We start from the raw sequence: 18,755 nt of genomic DNA on the forward strand, positions 1-18,755 counted from the left end.
GCCATGGACATGGTGCAGGGCATCTGTGTCTTTGGGGATGGACCACGGGCTTTTGCACCAGTTGCAGCCAGCCAGGGAAGGAGCATCTGCTGTGGCCCTTCTCTGACTCCAAAAGGCCTTTTGGCCCCACATCCACTTACAAATCATCACTTCCCACCACCTCTGGGATGCAGCAGTGCAGGATGGAGGGTGGTACATTTTCCAGACATCTCAGGGACTTGATCAATTTAAGGGAGAGCAAGTCAACCCCTGGCTCATCAGGCATGAAAAGCACTCATTCATCACCTGCATGTCCCATTCACCACTCTCAGGTGAGCAAATCTTATTTTATGTCCAGGGCTGCCCAAAGAGCACCACTATCACCATGGGCCCACCTCTCACACCATGGCACCAAGCACCAGCACGAGGCACTGCTCAACATTTAAAATGGGTGTAAATGGGAACCAGAATAAGCTCTTCAAACTGCTCCATGCCGTTCTTTGGCAGGTGCATAGACAGAGCAGAGGGTTCAGTTGAAACTAGCACACAAGAAACAACTGCAGCAGCTGTCTTGAAACAAGGCACCTGAAATAAGCCATGGTCCATTCAGGATCCTGTGCATTGGGGCTGCCGGGGGGCTTGAATCTACCAACAGAAGAGTAAGGGCTGCGTGTGTCCAGCCTTAGAGGTCTGATCTTGACGCTAATTGCAGAGGGGGGATGCTGCTCTGCCCTGCAGGGCTCAGGCGATGCTCACAAGGGGCTGTGATGGTGGGAGCATGATGGTGGGAATGCAGCCATGGGCACACCCAGGTCTTCAGGGCCGAGGAACAGAGCTGTGGGCTGTGCTCCGACACTCAGCTGTGGGGACGGTGCCCAGCTGCCCCCAGCACCCAAAAGGACTTGGGCAAGCTGGGATGCACCCCATGCCCTGCCAGCAGTGCTGAGGACACCACAGAAGGATACTCCAGGAGGTGGGATCAGTCTTCCTTGGGAAATGCTGGTCTTTCTCCAGCAACTATTAAAAACACCAGGGACACCCGCTTGAACCAGGCACCCCACTTTCAGAGAACTAAACCTGACAAGAGGCAACCCTGAGCCCCAAATACCCTCAAGGCTCTGGGCCTTAGTTTGTCCTTCTGCTGACAGCAGCCATTTGGGCAGAGAGGAACATCAGCTGAGAGACACCTGAGATAAACAACTTGAGAAAACAAAGCAAACACAGTCTTTAATTTAAGTGCCACCCCCATTCTGGCAGAGGACAATCCCTGGGCCAGCCGAGGGAGGCTGTTGCTGCCCTCAGGCTCGGCAGATGCACCAGCCATATGCAAGAAGCATCAGCATGCAGAGAAAGCCAGAGAATGGCGGCAATGCTTTTTTAACTCAGGCTCACACTGGTGAACAACCCACGGGATCTGGTCACAACAGAGGTATATTGAACAGCCTCGCTGTGTGTTCCCTCCCTTGCTCCACCATCACGGCTTCCCACCCTTGCCCCAATGCCCTTCCTGTTAAGCAATGCTTAGGCTCTGCTTCGTTTTCTGAGCTCTGCAAGATCTAAGGCAAAAACAAAGCATCATCCTTCTCTTAAGCAGAAATCATTCATCCTATTCCCTTCCTAAAGAGACCACTTTTCCCCTCTCCACATTTGCAGGTCATGGTTCAAGGTAAAAGATAAGCCAAAGACCTGCTGAGAGGATGGAGAAAAGCTGTTCCCAGCCTCCTCGTCTGTGGGAGGCAGCAAGCCGGGGAGCAGCACAGCAGTGGGCAAGCAGGCAGCCCCCCACCCGGCTGAATTTTAAAGGCTGCATAATTCAGCAGTGAATTTGACTCATACTTCCTAATCCTGCCTCCAGGCAAGATGCATGTACCTCCCTGAGGGGATGGCTCCAGTGTAACTTTAATTAACTCTTGATCCACTACGAAAGGAAGGGTAAAGCTTCCCCTGGGCTGAGGCATGCCAAAATATCCATATTCCCCAGCCCTTTCAGCTCTGCTGCCTCCGGACTGAAGAGGCAGTCACTCAGAATAGGGGCTTTACATGCCCCAGATTGACCTCTGGATGCACTTCTCTCCCTCCATCATTTACAGGAGCCTCTGGGGCACTATCTAGATAATTCACAGCCTAATACTGCATTCTCCATAACCTCTCTGTGCCTTATTTCCCAGTCTGCACAAGGAGAAGAGCTCAAGCCCTCACACCGCCACATTCACTCCAGCGCCTTTGCAGATGTGCCACCTCGGACCAAGCCAGCCTCATGTTGGGCAGGGCAGGGCAGGGCAACAGGGATGAGGTGATGGTGGGTCCCCAACCAAGACGCATCTCGGCAGCAGCCCTGAATCCAGCAGAGGACACAGACAGGCTGGTAAACCTCGTGTGGGACCTTGCTGGTTCAGAGGGATCATCCTGGGAGAAATTCTTCCCCTTGTAAGCTTAAGAAGCCCCCAGCACATGTTTCCCTTTGCACATTTTCCACTCTCCAGCCAAAGCAGGACTGTAGTTCATATCCAGCAGATAAAGCTGAAATCCAGTTAGAGCATCTCGGACATTATTTTTCCCAGCAGTGGAAAAGTAATCACAGCAGCCCCATTGACTCCAGCTGGCTCATCCCCAATGCTGGAGGTATGGTCTTCAGCAGCTAAAGGATTGATCTTTCCAGGTGGCTTAAAACAAATTAATGAAAGACAAATAATTTGGAGCAATTTTTCTCAACCTTTCATAGGTAAGGGGCAGAAAACCCTTTTTCTGCTTCTTAGCATTCTTCCTGCAAAATGCTAGAGCAAAATTGTTTCAACAGGTTTGGCAGAGACTGCCATGCTTTGAAGCTTTCTCAACACTGGAAAAACACAGTTTCACACCTGCTTTCATTGCATTATTGCAGCTCATGCACAGAAACAAACCACCACGTGTGACGGTCTGACAAATTCAAATGTCTCAAACATCCGCTAAAAGAGCTTTGGTGGACAAAACGGCCTCTGTAAAAATGCTGGAGTTTTGTGAACAGGACAATGTGGACAGAGGAGAGGGCCCCCACGGAGGGTGGGAACGCACTTCTCCAAGGCCCCAATTCCTTATCTTGAGTGACCAGGAGAAGGAACACAATTTATGCCTTCCTGGAGGAAGAAGGCCCCATGGAAGTTGGGACTGTGCTTCTATCTTAAGTGGTCATACCAGCAGGAAAAGAGAAGCAACTCCACAATGAACACCCCCCCCCCAAAGCTACCGATTCCAGTGAACCCCAGGTGTGGGAACTGCGCATGTTGAGATCATCAACTAACACACTATAAAAGAGGAGAGAACGAATCCTCAGTGTGCGCCCTCCGGAACTGGATCTCTACGCTGGCTGGACCAACGCTGGACCCAGGACTGGTGAAACCCTTCTCTTCTCTCTTTCTTTTTTCTCTCATTCTCTCTCTCTCTTTTCCTTCTCTCTTTTCCACAGTCCCTACACCTCATCCTTTGAAACATAAACCGTTGACCAAGTCTGAGACTAGGAGTGGACCTAGCCGCCCCTGAGCTCCTCTTTGAGAAGGAGTCCAGAAAGCAAGGGGGTCTGCTCTGAACCTCGTGACTCAACGGGAGGGCTCTCCTTCTGATACATTTCATGTTCCTTTTTCCATTTCATTCTTTCTGTACTTTCCTCCTCTTCTCAAACAGCGGCTTAATGACATGTTGCAAGGTTCATATTAACAAGTTCATGTGTACTTGGACAGAGTTAGCTAGGTTGAATAAATGTTGATTGTTGTTTGAACTCCCCTGGTGTCGTTTCACCTTAATTCTGACAAAGGAAATCCACGAACCTGAGTCGCTCCAACTTTGGGACGCGACATCTTAATTGGCGTCACGGACAGGATTTCCCTTGTTGGAAGGGAGTTTCTAATGGGATACCGGACCTCCACTCGGAGAACGAGCGGGGAGGATCTGGGAAAGATCTCTCAACAGTAAGTCGGGAGAGATCTGAGCAGTGGCAGACATAGAGGCCCGGGAAAAATCTGTGTCTGACTGTTCCCCTGTTTTTAGAGAGGCTAACTGCCTATACGGGATTTCCCTTGTTGGAAGGGAGATTCTAACGGGATACCGGACCTCCACCCAGAAAGCGGGCGGGGAGGATCTGGGAAGGATCTCTCAACAATAAGTCGGGAGAGATCCGAGCAGTGGCAGGCATGGTGACCCGGGAAATATCTATGTCTGACTGTTCCCCTGTTTTAGAGAAGCTAATTGCATATAAAGCCCACCCTTCCCCACAAGGAGTAGCCTGGGCACGAAACCACTGGCATGATCCAAAAGCCATTGTAGGAAGAATTGAGAAGCTTGCAAAAGAAAGCAGGTTTCGCCCGGGAAAAGGGAAGGCTGTAGTGTGTGCAGTGTTAGGGGCCGCACTCGCAGCAGCTCAGGAAGACAGGCAGGAAACAATGAGAGCTGAGCAGGCAGATAAGGAGAAGATTCAGTCCCTGCAGGATTTAGTTAAAGTCCTGCAAGAGCAGTTAACTGCTGAGCGTAATACAACGCAGCGGCTTCATGCTGCCTTGTCTGATGCGTTAGATCGGGAAAGAATTTTACGAGCTGAGGCAGATGAACGATCTGACCCGAACTTAGACCTGCAAGGTCTAGAGGTAGTTCAAGTGAAACAGCAAAAATCTTTATACCCAAATCAAGAGTTAGAATGTACCAGGAAAGTTTTTTACCCTGAGGATGAAGAGATAGCAATGAGGCCATTAATTAAAACAGAAACCATAGACAATGGCCAAATTGGCGGAGCACCACACGTAACTATTAAGACGATACCATATTCTGCCACTGAATTATCTAAAATTCAGGAAAAGTATATCCGACTAGCAAAGGAGACCGAAACAGAATATGTGTGGAGGGTGTCATTAACCGGTGGTGACCGGATTTTATTGTCAGAAGATGAAGCCCAAGGATATTGGGGGCCTGGAGTGTTCCTAACTACCGATGATCCTAGGGAACCATGGTCTCTGACGCAGCGGGCAGCTTACTGGGCAGGGGGAATAGACCAAATGGAACGAGGAGAACCAACACGGATAGACACCCCTTCTATAAATCAGTTAACCGAGAGCTTACAGAAAACTGCTTGTCTCCAGTTAATGCATGATAGGCGATTAGTGCCACAACAGCCCTCTCCGATGTTGTTAAATGCCAATCCCGATAGAATGACTCCTCTAATCCGAGGTTTACCAGATTCTTTGAAATTATATGCCGTCCAGCTACAGGATAGATTACGTGATGCGATAGCACCTAGAGGAGGCAGGCGGAATGCAGGAGGGGCCCTGACCTGGGGAGAAGTGGCACAGGAATTGATTAACTACGGCCGGAGAATGGGTCTCACAAGGGAAGAAAGCAGAGCTAAGCCTGCTATCCGCCGAATAGAAGGACCTGGCCGACCTCCCCCATCTAAGACTGTAAACACCAAAAAGCCATATGGGGGTCAGCGGAACTTGTTGTGGGCAGAAGGGATAGAAAAGGGAATTCCCCGGGATGTGATGGACGGCTTGCCCACCTCTGTCCTAGAAAAGTTGGTCCTAGGGTGGAAAGACAAGAACAAGGAGCCTCCCCATACTGAGTCAAACATTCGAGACTATAAGGGGGCGATTCCACAGTCACTGGCAACTCCCACTCCCCAAACACCTACTGCTCCAGAGGAAGGTATGACTGTCTGCAGGACGGGAAACTAAACACGCTGTCCCCAGTAAGTGAGCCGGGGGACAGCCAGTGGGTTTATTTAAGGAGGCTCACTGAAAATAGGACAGGAGACCTGTTGATTACTTTTCCTCTTGGTCCCTTTAAGACCCCAGTAACTTTTTTAGTTGATACGGGTGCTCAGATGTCAGCACTCCGGACGGATGTTGCTAACCGCAATGGAATAATTGCAGATAAGAAGCAGATATGGGTCACGGACGTTTTCGGAAGCTCCCAACCACAGCCGACAGCTAAAGTTAAATGCTGGCTGCCAGGGGATTCATCCCCTGTTAAGGTTACTATGATACTAGGTCCTCTACCCACCCATATTCTAGGACTCGACCTCTTAAAGGGCCGGTCGTGGGTAGACTCTAAGGGAAGAGAATGGAAATTTGGGTGTCCCGCAATCTCTGTGAGGCTTTTGCAGTCTGCACCAACTCTTCCCCCTTCAAAGATAGTTAATGTTAAACCTTATGCTTTGCCTTTGGGAGCAAGAGAAGGGATCACTTCAGTGATAACTGAGTTACGGGAACAGGAGATAGTTATTCCTACACACTCACCCTATAATTCCCCAGTATGGCCAGTCCGCAAGCCAAATGGGAAGTGGCGATTGACAGTTGACTATCGGCGCCTGAACGCCAATACTGGCCCATTAACAGCTGCAGTCCCCAATATAGCAGAATTAATTGCAACCATACAAGAACAGGGTCACCAGATTTTAGCAACCATTGATGTGAAAGACATGTTCTTTATGGTTCCCTTGCAAGAAGCAGATAGGGACCGCTTTGCCTTCACCTGGGAAGGTGTACAATATACATTTACACGGCTTCCCCAAGGCTATTGCCACTCACCAACCATTGCTCACTATGCATTAGCCCAGGAACTAAATCAGATCACTCCCAAAGATGGAGTAAAAGTATATCAATATATTGATGATGTGCTAATTGGAGGACCAGACACCACTGTGGTGGGACAAACCCAGAGAGAAATCATTAATCACTTAGAGAATTTAGGGCTTCAAATTCCTGCAGAAAAGGTGCAACTCCCATCACCTGAAGTAAAATTTTTAGGTATCTGGTGGAAAGGAGGGACTGTGTGTATACCTCCTGAAACCTTGTCCACCCTCGAACAAGTGAAAATGCCTGAAAATAAGAAAGAATTACAGCATGCCCTAGGCTTGCTAGTGTTCTGGAGAAAACACATCCCCGACTTTTCTATCATAGCTCGCCCTTTATATGATTTAACCCGTAAAAGAACTGCTTGGGACTGGACACCTGTCCATGAAGAGGCTCTGAAATTATTAATTTTTGAAGCAGGGATTTACCAGGCCCTAGGGCCGATACATCCAGCAGACCCACTCCACATAGAATGGGGTTTTGCAATTCATGGGTTGTCTATACATATGTGGCAGCGTGGACCTGAAGGTCCTACTCGTCCTATAGGATTTTTCTCGCGTAGCTTTAAGGATGCTGAAAAACGGTATTCAGTTTGGGAGAAAGGACTCTTTGTAGTTAACCTAGCCTTACAGGAAGCTGAGAGAATTATACGACAACAACCCATCATCTTGCGAGGACCCTTTAAGATCCTGAAACCAATATTGGCTGGAACTCCTCCCCCCGCAGGAGTAGCTCAACGAGAAACAGTAAGGAAGTGGTATGCCCAGCTAGACCACTACTGTCGCACTAGACAAATAGAGGAGGGAACACCCAAAATGCTCCAAATACAGGATCCCCCTTCTGATCACCCAGATACAGAACCCCCTCCATCGTACATCAAAGTGGCTCCTGATTTCAAACCCCATTTAAAAAACGTATGGTTCACTGATGCTTCCGCAAAAAGGGACGGAAAGACATGGAAGTATCGAGCAGTAGCATTACATATTGATTCAGGGGAGCATGTGATAACTGAGGGAGAGGGTAGTGCCCAAGTAGGGGAGTTAGTTGCTGTGTGGAGTGTAGTCGTTAAGGAAGCTGAGACAACAGAACCAGTATACATTTATACTGACTCCTATGCAGTGTTTAAAGGATGCACTGAATGGTTGCCATTTTGGGAGCAAAACCAATGGGAAGTAAACCAAGTGCCAGTGTGGCAAAGAGACAAATGGGAAGAAATACTGAATATCGCCAAGCAGAGATCTTTCTTGGTAGGCTGGGTTGCTGCACACCAGGCAGGGGATAACCCAGCTCACCTCCTAAATAACCGGGTAGATTCCTTAACACGTCTAGCCAGTCTTGCCATTGATGGTGAAGCGGAAAAATGGGAACACCTTTTGGAGTGGCTGCACGTGAAGCGTGGCCATTCAGGGAGTAAAGACCTGTACAGAGAGGCTATTAGCAGAGGATGGGCCGTTACACGAGAATTATGTAACACTGTTATTTCTGCATGTGGTCAATGTCGAGTTCGTTTGGAAAAATATAACCCTTTAAAAGAACAACCCCTACATTTAAGGACAAACAAAGGTTTATGGCAAACGTGGCAAATTGACTATATTGGCCCCTTTCGGGTATCAGAGGGAAAACGATATGTGTTAGTAGGAGTAGAGGTGGTATCAGGACTAACACAAGCTGAAGCTGTATCCAGAGCAACAGGAGAAAATACAGTAAAAAGTCTTAAAACATGGTTTAGCTACTTACCCAAGCCTCAATCAATTCAATCTGATAATGGGAGCCATTTCACCGCTGGAGTGGTGCAAGAATGGGCTAAGGATGAGGAAATCCAGTGGGTTTTCCACACCCCTTACTACCCTCAAGCTAATGGTATTGTGGAGAGAACAAACGGACTTCTAAAACGAGCTCTGAGGCCCCATGACCCAGGGTGGGCCTTGCGAATACCAGAAGCAGTATACAGAATTAATAGCCGGTGGGGGGCAAATGGCTGCCCCCGACTCCTAGCATTCTGTCCCACACCTCCTTCTATTGTTCCAGGGACAAAAGGTGGCAAAGACCCCGCACACTTGCTCCACTATGCTGGACAACCAGTATTAGTGGAACTACCCACTGTGGGGCAAGTGCCCCTAACCCTAAAGACACCCCTTAACCTCTATTCCTGGGTGGCCACAGATGCTCATGGGAAAGAGCATCGTATCAATACCCGATGGATTGTCCCATCCTTCTAAGTAGACCTTCATGTTCTGAATTAAAGTTGCTCCGATGTTAAATGGTTAATAAGAATATGTTTTTTCTGTATCCCACTAACTGGATTCTAACAAGCATACCAGTTAAGATGCACAATATAAACCTAACCCTCTGTTATAATACTAAAACCATAGCTACTTGATTGCTTGCTTATGTTTTTGTTACTCCGACTAGTGATGCTGTGTTGACTTCTCAGAATTCCTGAGTTGGGGGGAGGACACAGAGAGCTTGACAACAGACCCTGTTGGAGTTCTTGCAGCAGCCCCTACGCCACGTGAGAGCAAGAGGTCGCTATAAACTTATTAACCTTTTTACACACAATGAACACATTCTGTTGATCTACAGATACTCTAATCAGAGCAATTCCAGTCAAGAGAGCTTGAAGTTTAAGGCTAGTTTGTATGCATCTATAATAAGTAACACATCCTACACATGGCCTGTATGAGGTTGTTTTACAGAAGCTGCATGAGCACCTTGGAGAGTGCACCTCAGCCTCTCGGATGGATCCCAATCACTAGCAGCACTGCTTGACATCTTCTCCAATCCTATCCCTCTAATGATTGTTTATTTTTGTATATATTTTGCAGGTTATCAGAAGCCCACGACAAGACTTATGTTTTCACTTAATGAGTGGGCCATTGTCTATATTGTTTGTTTGATTTTCATTGTGATATTCTTATAGTATAACAAGGAAAGATGGTTTGGAATTCCTTCCTCCTTGCCTTTCTTAGCTTTGGTGCATCTGGACAAGGAGAAAGGACCTCCAATTTAGCTTGGGAAGTGATACAAGGATTCATACATGTCTGGAATAAAACAGATCAGGGGATCTGTATTCAGATTCCTACTTCTACCGAGCAAGGGATTACATTCGGTTTGATACCCATGAAGCTCAATATTGGAAAACATAATATGACCAATGGCATTATAGGGTTAGTAGATGCTCCTTTTGAGTATCAATATCGAAGTGATTACACCTCCTCTGGTAGATGGTGGCGAGATGAAGCAGCCTTCTATGAGATCCCTCGGGACACGGGGTGGCCTGACTTAATAAACAAAACTTGTAAGCGATGGAGATTGGAGGTCAGTCGCGAAATTGGTACTAGTCATAGCCCACCGTGTCCTCCAGGATTCGAGGAAGCCTATTCCAGACGATTCCCACCTTCTCCATCCTGGTGGAAAATAACAGGCTGCCCTTCCTATCACAATATATCTTGTAATCTAGTGCCTTTTTGGCCTGCTTCCCTGGAAATTACCCCTTTTGAATTACAATATAATGTAAAATGGGATTCAGCTTGGTGTGTTCACATACCTGACAGGAAGGGACAATATCCTTCAATGAATAGCGCCCACACTGCTTGGGGATGGTCAGTGAAACACATGTTAAAAAACCAACCTCTTCACTTATTAAAAAAAGAATTTGTGGGCACACCCAACCCCAATGATGCCCATTTGTTAAACTGTACCCACATTATAGACTGTACCACAGGCGCTGGCAATCCCATCGAAACATGGATCAGTTTGGAAGTTAGAACCTTAATTCGAGATATGTGCACCTGTTGGGGATATCCTAATTTTGGATACCGAAACCGGGATAACCAATGTAATCAGATCACCAATAATGTTAATATCTGGCTAAAATGTGGAATTCCCATTAACCACTTCCCAAGACATAAGGTGGGGGAGGATAATCAAATACCTCGGGGAGACGCAACTACTTGTCAAAACGCTTTGTATGCTGCCCCTGAGGGGACTGTCTGGGGGTGCTCAAATGGGAAAATGTACTCGCATTTGAATGTGATCGAACAGGCTGGATTGCAGTGTGGTTTGGGAATTCCTACTATGTGTCCCAGGCGAATCTTTGAATATACCACACCACCTATTCACAGGAAGAGACGAGAACTTGATGACCCAAGTAGCGCCCAGAAATGGATTCAAAGCATTTTAAAACCCGATTATTATACTTGGGGACAGAAGGTATCATTAGAGCTAGAAGCATTCTTTGCACCATCTGGATATATCGTTCGGCACCAATGGGTGCTAGAAAACCTAACTTGGCAAGTACATGTATTAAGTAATTGGACTCGATATGCCTTTGGGGAACTAAATCTCCAAGTGCAACAGGTATCAAAAATGACATTACAAAATCGTTTAGCCTTAGATATGTTATTGTTAAAAGAACAAGGTGTGTGTGGTATGTTGAACTTGACTGAATCTGAATGTTGTATTACCATTCATAATGCTACGACTTCCATTGAAGAAGCCCGGGCAAAGATGAAGGAGATTGCCGACCAGACGAGAGAACTCTTCCACGCAATGCAACCAGCTGACTGGTTTGATGGCTGGAATCCAAACTCATGGCTACATTCCATTCTAGGATCCTTGGGACTGACGGGATGGGGAAAATGGCTTGTAAATATTGGACTTATGATATTAATTGGATTTGTATGTTTAATAACAGGCCTTGCAATAGTCAGATGTATGATTAGCCGCTTACTATCCTCAGCTGTCTCTCTCTCTTCTCCTACTGTCCGCCATATCAAGATCACCACAGATGAAGATGATATGAACGAGAATCAAAGTCCAGCGACTGTTTGAGCCACGGGGTGGTGTGACGGTCTGACAAATTCAAATGTCTCAAACATCCGCTAAAAGAGCTTTGGTGGACAAAACGGCCTCTGTAAAAATGCTGGAGTTTTGTGAACAGGACAATGTGGACAGAGGAGAGGGCCCCACGGAGGGTGGGAACGCACTTCTCCAAGGCCCCAATTCCTTATCTTGAGTGACCAGGAGAAGGAACACAATTTATGCCTTCCTGGAGGAAGAAGGCCCCATGGAAGTTGGGACTGTGCTTCTATCTTAAGTGGTCATACCAGCAGGAAAAGAGAAGCAACTCCACAATGAACACCCCCCCCCCAAAGCTACCGATTCCAGTGAACCCCAGGTGTGGGAACTGCGCATGTTGAGATCATCAACTAACACACTATAAAAGAGGAGAGAACGAATCCTCAGTGTGCGCCCTCCGGAACTGGATCTCTACGCTGGCTGGACCAACGCTGGACCCAGGACTGGTGAAACCCTTCTCTTCTCTCTTTCTTTTTTCTCTCATTCTCTCTCTCTCTTTTCCTTCTCTCTTTTCCACAGTCCCTACACCTCATCCTTTGAAACATAAACCGTTGACCAAGTCTGAGACTAGGAGTGGACCTAGCCGCCCCTGAGCTCCTCTTTGAGAAGGAGTCCAGAAAGCAAGGGGGTCTGCTCTGAACCTCGTGACTCAACGGGAGGGCTCTCCTTCTGATACATTTCATGTTCCTTTTTCCATTTCATTCTTTCTGTACTTTCCTCCTCTTCTCAAACAGCGGCTTAATGACATGTTGCAAGGTTCATATTAACAAGTTCATGTGTACTTGGACAGAGTTAGCTAGGTTGAATAAATGTTGATTGTTGTTTGAACTCCCCTGGTGTCGTTTCACCTTAATTCTGACAAAGGAAATCCACGAACCTGAGTCGCTCCAACTTTGGGACGCGACACCCCGTCTCACACTATACAGAGAAAGTCAGGAGGTGATGAATCCTCTTAGATTCACCAGTATTGAAGAGGGCTTGTTTCAGCCAGCCCACTTCTCAGCCTCTGCCACCCAAATCTTCCCAAGAGCTGGTGTGACGGCCAATGCTGGTGTGATGGCTAGCTGCGCACCTCCACTACCCCTGGTGCACCAAGACATGCAAGGAAAACAAGATGGCTCCAAGACTCTGTGTTATAAGAAATGTGACTGAGGCTCCAAGTCTCAGCTGTGGCAGAGGTTTTTGAACTGCAAAACCAGATATATTAATTCACTCCCCACCCCCACACCCCCCCGCAACAGATTAATTCATGCTCTGAAAAAAAAGCTACTTCAACAAACAGCTGCTGATGGTGGGAGGCCAGCCAGGTAGCACCCCATGTGTGCTGGGCCTCTCCATCCCATCTGTACACAGGGACTAAAACCACAGTAATCTACCTGCCAGAGACTGCATGAGATAAGTAGGTAAGAAAAAATTTAAAAGCCCATGCTTTGAGATGGAGGTAACCAGACTTATCTCAGCATGGCAGGCAAGTGCTTTCTCAGAAGTTCAGCATCTCTGCAGCACTTTTGGGCACCATGTCCCTGCCCTGCACTTGGCCCTTGCCCTGGCCCCCCGCAGCCAGGCTGCACGGATGCAGGGGAGATGGTCCCTGCTCCAACAGCGTCCAGGATACGTCCTGCAAGACATGAGTCCTTCCCAGGGGAGTGAAGGAGAGTGAGCTCAGATCCTGCTGTGTCAGGCAGGGTTTATCTCTCTGCCTTGGGAGCAGTAGCCCAAGCTGAGTTTGCCTCAAGCATCCAGGACTGTTCTCCCCTCTCTCCACTACAAACCTTCCTCTTGCTATCTCCTGCTGTATCAAATCCACCACGGGCTTATTAAAAATCATATGACTTGTGGGAAGTTGAACTTCAGCTGGTTGACGAGCTGTCCAGCTCTCCTGCATGCCTCAGAAAGTCAGGTTACCCCTGCTAGGGAAATCAATCAATCATTTACCCCCATTAAATCCATTTCTCCATGTAATGCTATATAAACAAGCAGTATTTGCACAACAACACATGTCATAAGAAGTTTCTCAAGGCAAGCAAGCTCTTTCCAAAAGCTCCACACACAACATCACAGCCAGCTAGTGCCAGGGACACTGAATGCAGTAGGCTCTCTCCAGGATACAAGGTATCACTCAGCACCTCCCAAAGGGCCAAAGAAAGAAAAATAGATCTGCACCTGAGATGAGCATTTTCTTATCAATGTAGCAAGGAGACTGAGCCCCTAAAGCAATCCCAGATCCGTAGAGATGTTATCTCATACCAGTCCACTATGCAAAGCAGGAAGACTTGGCTATTGCTAACAGTTGGAAAAACTTAAGCTAAAACATAAGAAAAGCAAGTTAAGTGACTTGCCCAAGGCCACATGATGAACCAGTGTCAAGGTGGGCTGTCACGTCTGAGCTGTGAGGGGTGAGAAGGGCCCCCCTCACCCCTGGGCTCACAGACCCAGCTCTGTTCATTTGCCTTTTGGGCTCCCACTTGCAGCTCGGCACAGAAGGGATACAGTGATTTGCACTGAATAGCTCTCAATGCATGTTTTTTCTTCTATGAATCTGCCCCAATAAAGCTTTTGAAACTACATAAATTTTTAGCCCCAGAACATACTTTGGCCAGAAGTTGCACAGCTTGGTAGCATGGCCCGCTGCACGGGGAGCAGGAATCAGATCAGCTGAGACTGAATGCCAGCCCAGGCTGGCCTCTGACAGCACTGCCCGCTGCAGCAGGCTCTTCATATCCCCTAACGTCACTGCAGAGCCCTTAACTCAGCTGTGGCAGAGCAGCAGTGTGGCGAGCAGACTCCACAGCTAGCAGGCTCATGCCCACAGTGGGTTTGTACACCGCAATTTGCTTGCTGCCTACTTCCACACCAAGGAGGGAGGGCAGCAGAGAAGAACCCCCGCAGCAACCAAGCAGTTGAGGAGCAGGAGGCTGGTAAAGATACAGTTTGTGCAGCTTACCTCACTCAGGACCTCAAGGCCCATTCCCACCCCACGGTAACTCCAGCAGCTTCAACAAACTTGCAGCAGTATGGAGCTGACCCACAGTACATGCACTTTATCTAATTACAGCTATCACTGAGAACACAGGAGGAGCACAGCACTGGCCAACCACTTGCTAAATAGCAGCAACATGACACTTCATGTTCAGTGGCAAGAGATGTACACCTCTAGCCTTAAGCACTCATGTTGAAGATCAGATGGGGCAGGAGCCAAAGCATTTGCCATCTATGCTCAAAGTTGAAATTTGCCTCAGAAACTGTGCTCCAAGTCAAAACCCCATGGCCTCACTTTATATAAAGCCAGGCTGCTGCTTTACATAAAGTTTTCATTGCAAAATCTGCCTTTAGGTGAGATTATGCAAGACTTAATTTGAACAGTAGGAATGACCCTGAAGTGTTTTCGTTAAAGGCCCTGATGTTTTAAACTCTGACTGCAGGAAGCTGTGAAGCTTCCAGTCCCCAGCAGAAGAAAACCAGCTTCTCTGCTCACAAAGCAGACAAGCAGCAGCTTCTCCATACAGCAAGGAGCAGAGAAGTGGCAGAAAAATCACAACTTCTGCCATAAGTGTGCTTCTCCACTTATGCCCCATGCTCTCCAGAGCACTCCTGTGCCACTCCCCAGGTGCAGGTACATTTGGGTGCAGCCTGAAGACACCAAACATATTCCCAAAAGCTTTGCCAACCGGTGTAGAAAGGTGCTTTGGTTATGAGAGGACCTCCAGTTTCAGTCCATGAGCTTACACATTGCTTTGGGATCCTCTGAAACGTCCCTAGAAAGCACCAAACCTGATGATCACAGGGCTAATAATTCAAAGGGAAAATAACAACAGTGTATCAACAGCAAGCATCAGCAGCGGGGACTGCCCAGGGATTTACTGTGCGAGGAGGACCTTGCCTGGTGAACCAGCACAACAGAGATGCTGGAAACGCAGCTCCATCTCACCCCACACAGCTTCCACGCCAGGTGCAAGTAGCGACATTCCTGCAAGAGTGCCCGTTCCCAGCAGAGTAAGATTCAATGGGAAAAGGACAAGCAAATACATGACAGGTACCCTGAGTGACTCAGCACAGACTCCTGCCTGTGGAAGGACTGTGGGCCAGGCAAGGACCCTCCAGCAAGGTCCCTGCAGGACCCTGCAGGGCTCTCAGTGCTGCCCAGTCTTCCCCACGCTGACAGGCCCATCCCATGATGAGCTGACAGCCCACCTTCGCAGCCTGGTGCATCCCTCAGCCTCACTGCTCGGGTCCAGCTTGGTTTTATATTCTTTTTCTGTTCAGGGACAGGAGCATTGTAACTCTCGCCTTGTGATTTATAACCATCCACATACAGGTAGCTCTGCTTTGAACACTTCAGCTCCAGCTGGTGTCTGTTTGGCCCCTTGCAGGTTCATGCCATGCTGTGACTGACCTTGCATGGTAACAGCAATCCTCTCACTAGTCAGCGCTGGCTTTTTAGCATTTGTTTACCCCACAGGTTTACCTGCACTTTGCACACAGGTTTTACATAACCTCCAACTCAGTCTTCCCTGTTGTATGAGTGTTGTTGTTTTTTAAAAAAGGACAACAAGATACATTTGCAATTGAAGCTGAAGGCAGGACCCTGCAGCTCAAGTATGCTCTCTCCTGGGTACTGTTTCTGCACTGGGATTGCTGAACTTGGCAGGGAAATGGAAGAAAGAGACCCTGGAGCTACTGGGCCACAGATGTGGGAGAATCCTGCCTGAGCTGCCCTAGGCCATTCCTTGTCGCGGCAGGGCCCTGCTTCTAGGGCTGCTCTGGGGCAGATCCATGTCTCCAAGCCAGGCGCACCAAGAAAGGGCAGGGGAAGAGGAACCTTTTCTGCAAAGCAGAGACTGGGCTGAAAACACATCTCTCTTTCAGCAAATCAGAGCCAACATGTGCACCGCATGTGCGAGCAGCATCAGAGGCAAACTACTTGCTTGGACATAAGGAAAGGTGACACAGAGCAACTGCCTAGCAACTCCACGTCCCCCCTCAGGATCTACTTTTTTCTTGCAGTCTTCCAAAAAGCCCAGAGCCCCTCTCTGAATTAAGACTAGGGACAGTGCTAGAGACGTTGGTGTCCAAGCAGGTCCTGGGGGCAGCAGCTGGGAAACCACCTCTGGCTCCACTCAGGACCAGCCCAGGCCAGAAGAACTGCCAAAATGCTCCATTCCAAAGCTGCTCCTCCTCGCCATCACTCTCAGGAACAGCTCTCACCCGCACTCTGCTCGCTCAGCCGCTCCCGTCAGGAGGCTTGAGGACAAAGCGCAAAGCGGACTCTTGGGACTGCAATCGGCTTGCTCTCCGTCCCTCCAAAGAGGACGCGGGGCAGCCAGCAGGGCTTAATCAACAAAACACTGTCGCCTTGCAGGTCGCTCGAGTACTCTACGAGCGGCAGGGCCTCAGTGCCGGGGTATCCGGCACGCCGGGGCTCCCCCGCAGCCTGCCCGGGGACAGCGGAGACCGCGGGCGGCGGGGCGGGGCGGGCGGCGGCTGCGGCTGGCGCCGCTGCCCCGGGCCGGCTTCCCACGCCCGGGGCTCCGCTCCCGGCGAGAGAAAGGGGAGTCCGAGGGCGCCTGGGGAGCGGGGCGGGGGTGCCCCGCGTATCGCGGGGTGCAGCCCGCCCGCTCCAGAGCTTCCTAGCGGCGGGCGCCGGCTCAGGCGCCGGGGACGCGGCGGGACACGGCGCGGGGCAGCCCGGGCCCCGGCTCGGCGGCCCCCCGCCCGGCCCGAGCGCCGACTCACCTGCTCCGGCTCGGCCCCGCCGGGCCCGGATCCCGCAGGACGCCTTGCCGTCGGCTCGGCTCGGCACGAGCGCCGCTACGCCGGCGTGAGCCCGCACGGCACGGCTCGGCTCGGCCCCGCCCGCCCCGGCAGCGACGCGCCACCCCCTGTGCCGTGCACCGGCCCCCCTCCAAAGGCAGGCATCATCGCCCCAAGACGCCCCCTTCCCAACCCCCCTGCAGGGCTTCCCCCAGTGCCGCAGCCCTCCCCCGGGACAAAGGGCCGCGGCTCCCGGGGCAGCTGTCCCCCGCCCCAGCACACGGCATTGGCATCGCTCGTGTCCAGCCTGCGGCTCTGCATCAGCTGCCCCACGGTGCTCCCCAGGCCCAACCTCCTCCGTGAAGCACAGCAAAGGCGACCCCCAACTGTCGCCCCTCCCGTGCCCCGCTCTAGGTCAGGAATTTCCCCCACCCCACCATGGGACCGTGGCTGGCCCAGTCCCATGCAGCACCCGGGAGCACATTGGCTCTGGACGATGACTGAGGGCTGCTCAGAGCAAAGGCAGTTCAAATTCCATATGTGCCACACATGCACATGGAAGAACACCACTGTTAGATCCCGGACTATTAAATGGCGACAGATCCTGGCGCCGAGACTTCCCAGTACTTGCGCAAAGCCAGAGGAGCTTGTGCAACCCCAACCTGAGGAAAGAAAGCACTTTCTATTCCTGTCTCTGGCAGTGGGCTGAGTCTTCTCACCTCTCCTCCAGCTCTGCCTCCTCTCCCAGCTGCTATCCCGTTCCTTCACTGCCAGGATAAGGGTGCTCACAGAGGGCAGCCACGCCAGTACCCACCACCACGCGCTCCAGCTCTCCATGGACCCACAGGGCAGGAGCAAGGCGACCCCCTCGCTTGTGTGACGGGCACCACGTTTCTCCATCAATACAAACACTACTGCAACACGGGGTGAGGGTGCCCTGCAGGTTACAGCAGCCCCATTACGAGAACACCCAGGACTTGTTTAGGTTATTTGATGAGGACATGACAAACAAATATCTGGGTCATGCAGGAGCTGGAGGCAGCTGGGACTTGAGGAACACAGCTGGTGACAACGGAGGCTGGGCAGCCACAGCCAGAAACATCTGTGCTGCACTAGTGACTCTGGCGTGCTCCAGAGCAGGACAGATCTCCCAGGACAGCAATGTGTGACTGAGGCACATGCTTGGCCCTCTGTCCCCTCCACAGCACTCCTGTCCCCACCGAACAGCAGGGGCCAGGGAGAAGTGCAGGCAAGAAGGGGCAGTTATCCCCCTGCCCTCCTCTCTGGCCCTGCCAGCTCCCCAGGGACACCCCACACTGCTGCAGCTGGAGGCACACAGAGCCGGGAGCAGCTTTTATCCCAGGCAGCAACGCAGGCTGCAGGGGATACGCTTGGAGCAGCCACACAGGCTCTCCTGGGTGAGGGTCCTTGAATCCCTCTGCAGAGGGATTAACCAGGCAGGGTAGTTTCCCTCAATAGGAACAAAATCAGGCGGAGCAAAGATGGCTGGTTGGATACAGCAGGAAACTTCATTTTCAGGGTGTCACAGACCCTCTTCCCCTGAAGGACCAT

The 18,755-nt window shown here is 50.1% G+C and overlaps 1 protein-coding gene across 1 annotated transcript in view; it reads right to left on the bottom strand.

Moving 5' to 3' along the window:
* The window catches only part of LOC104319935 (dual specificity testis-specific protein kinase 2-like), a 42,524-nt gene extending 25,235 nt beyond the window's left edge, over positions 1 to 17,289 (bottom strand). Inside the window, exon 1 of the mRNA XM_069772188.1 lies at positions 17,166 to 17,289. The gene's annotated coding sequence lies outside the window, so the exon portion shown is untranslated. The remainder of the gene's footprint in view (positions 1 to 17,165) is intronic.
* Positions 17,290 to 18,755: the final 1,466 nt, after the last annotated feature.

This window comes from Haliaeetus albicilla, chromosome 26 (genome assembly GCF_947461875.1).
Source record: "Haliaeetus albicilla chromosome 26, bHalAlb1.1, whole genome shotgun sequence".
Classification (NCBI taxonomy): Eukaryota; Metazoa; Chordata; class Aves; order Accipitriformes; family Accipitridae; genus Haliaeetus; species Haliaeetus albicilla.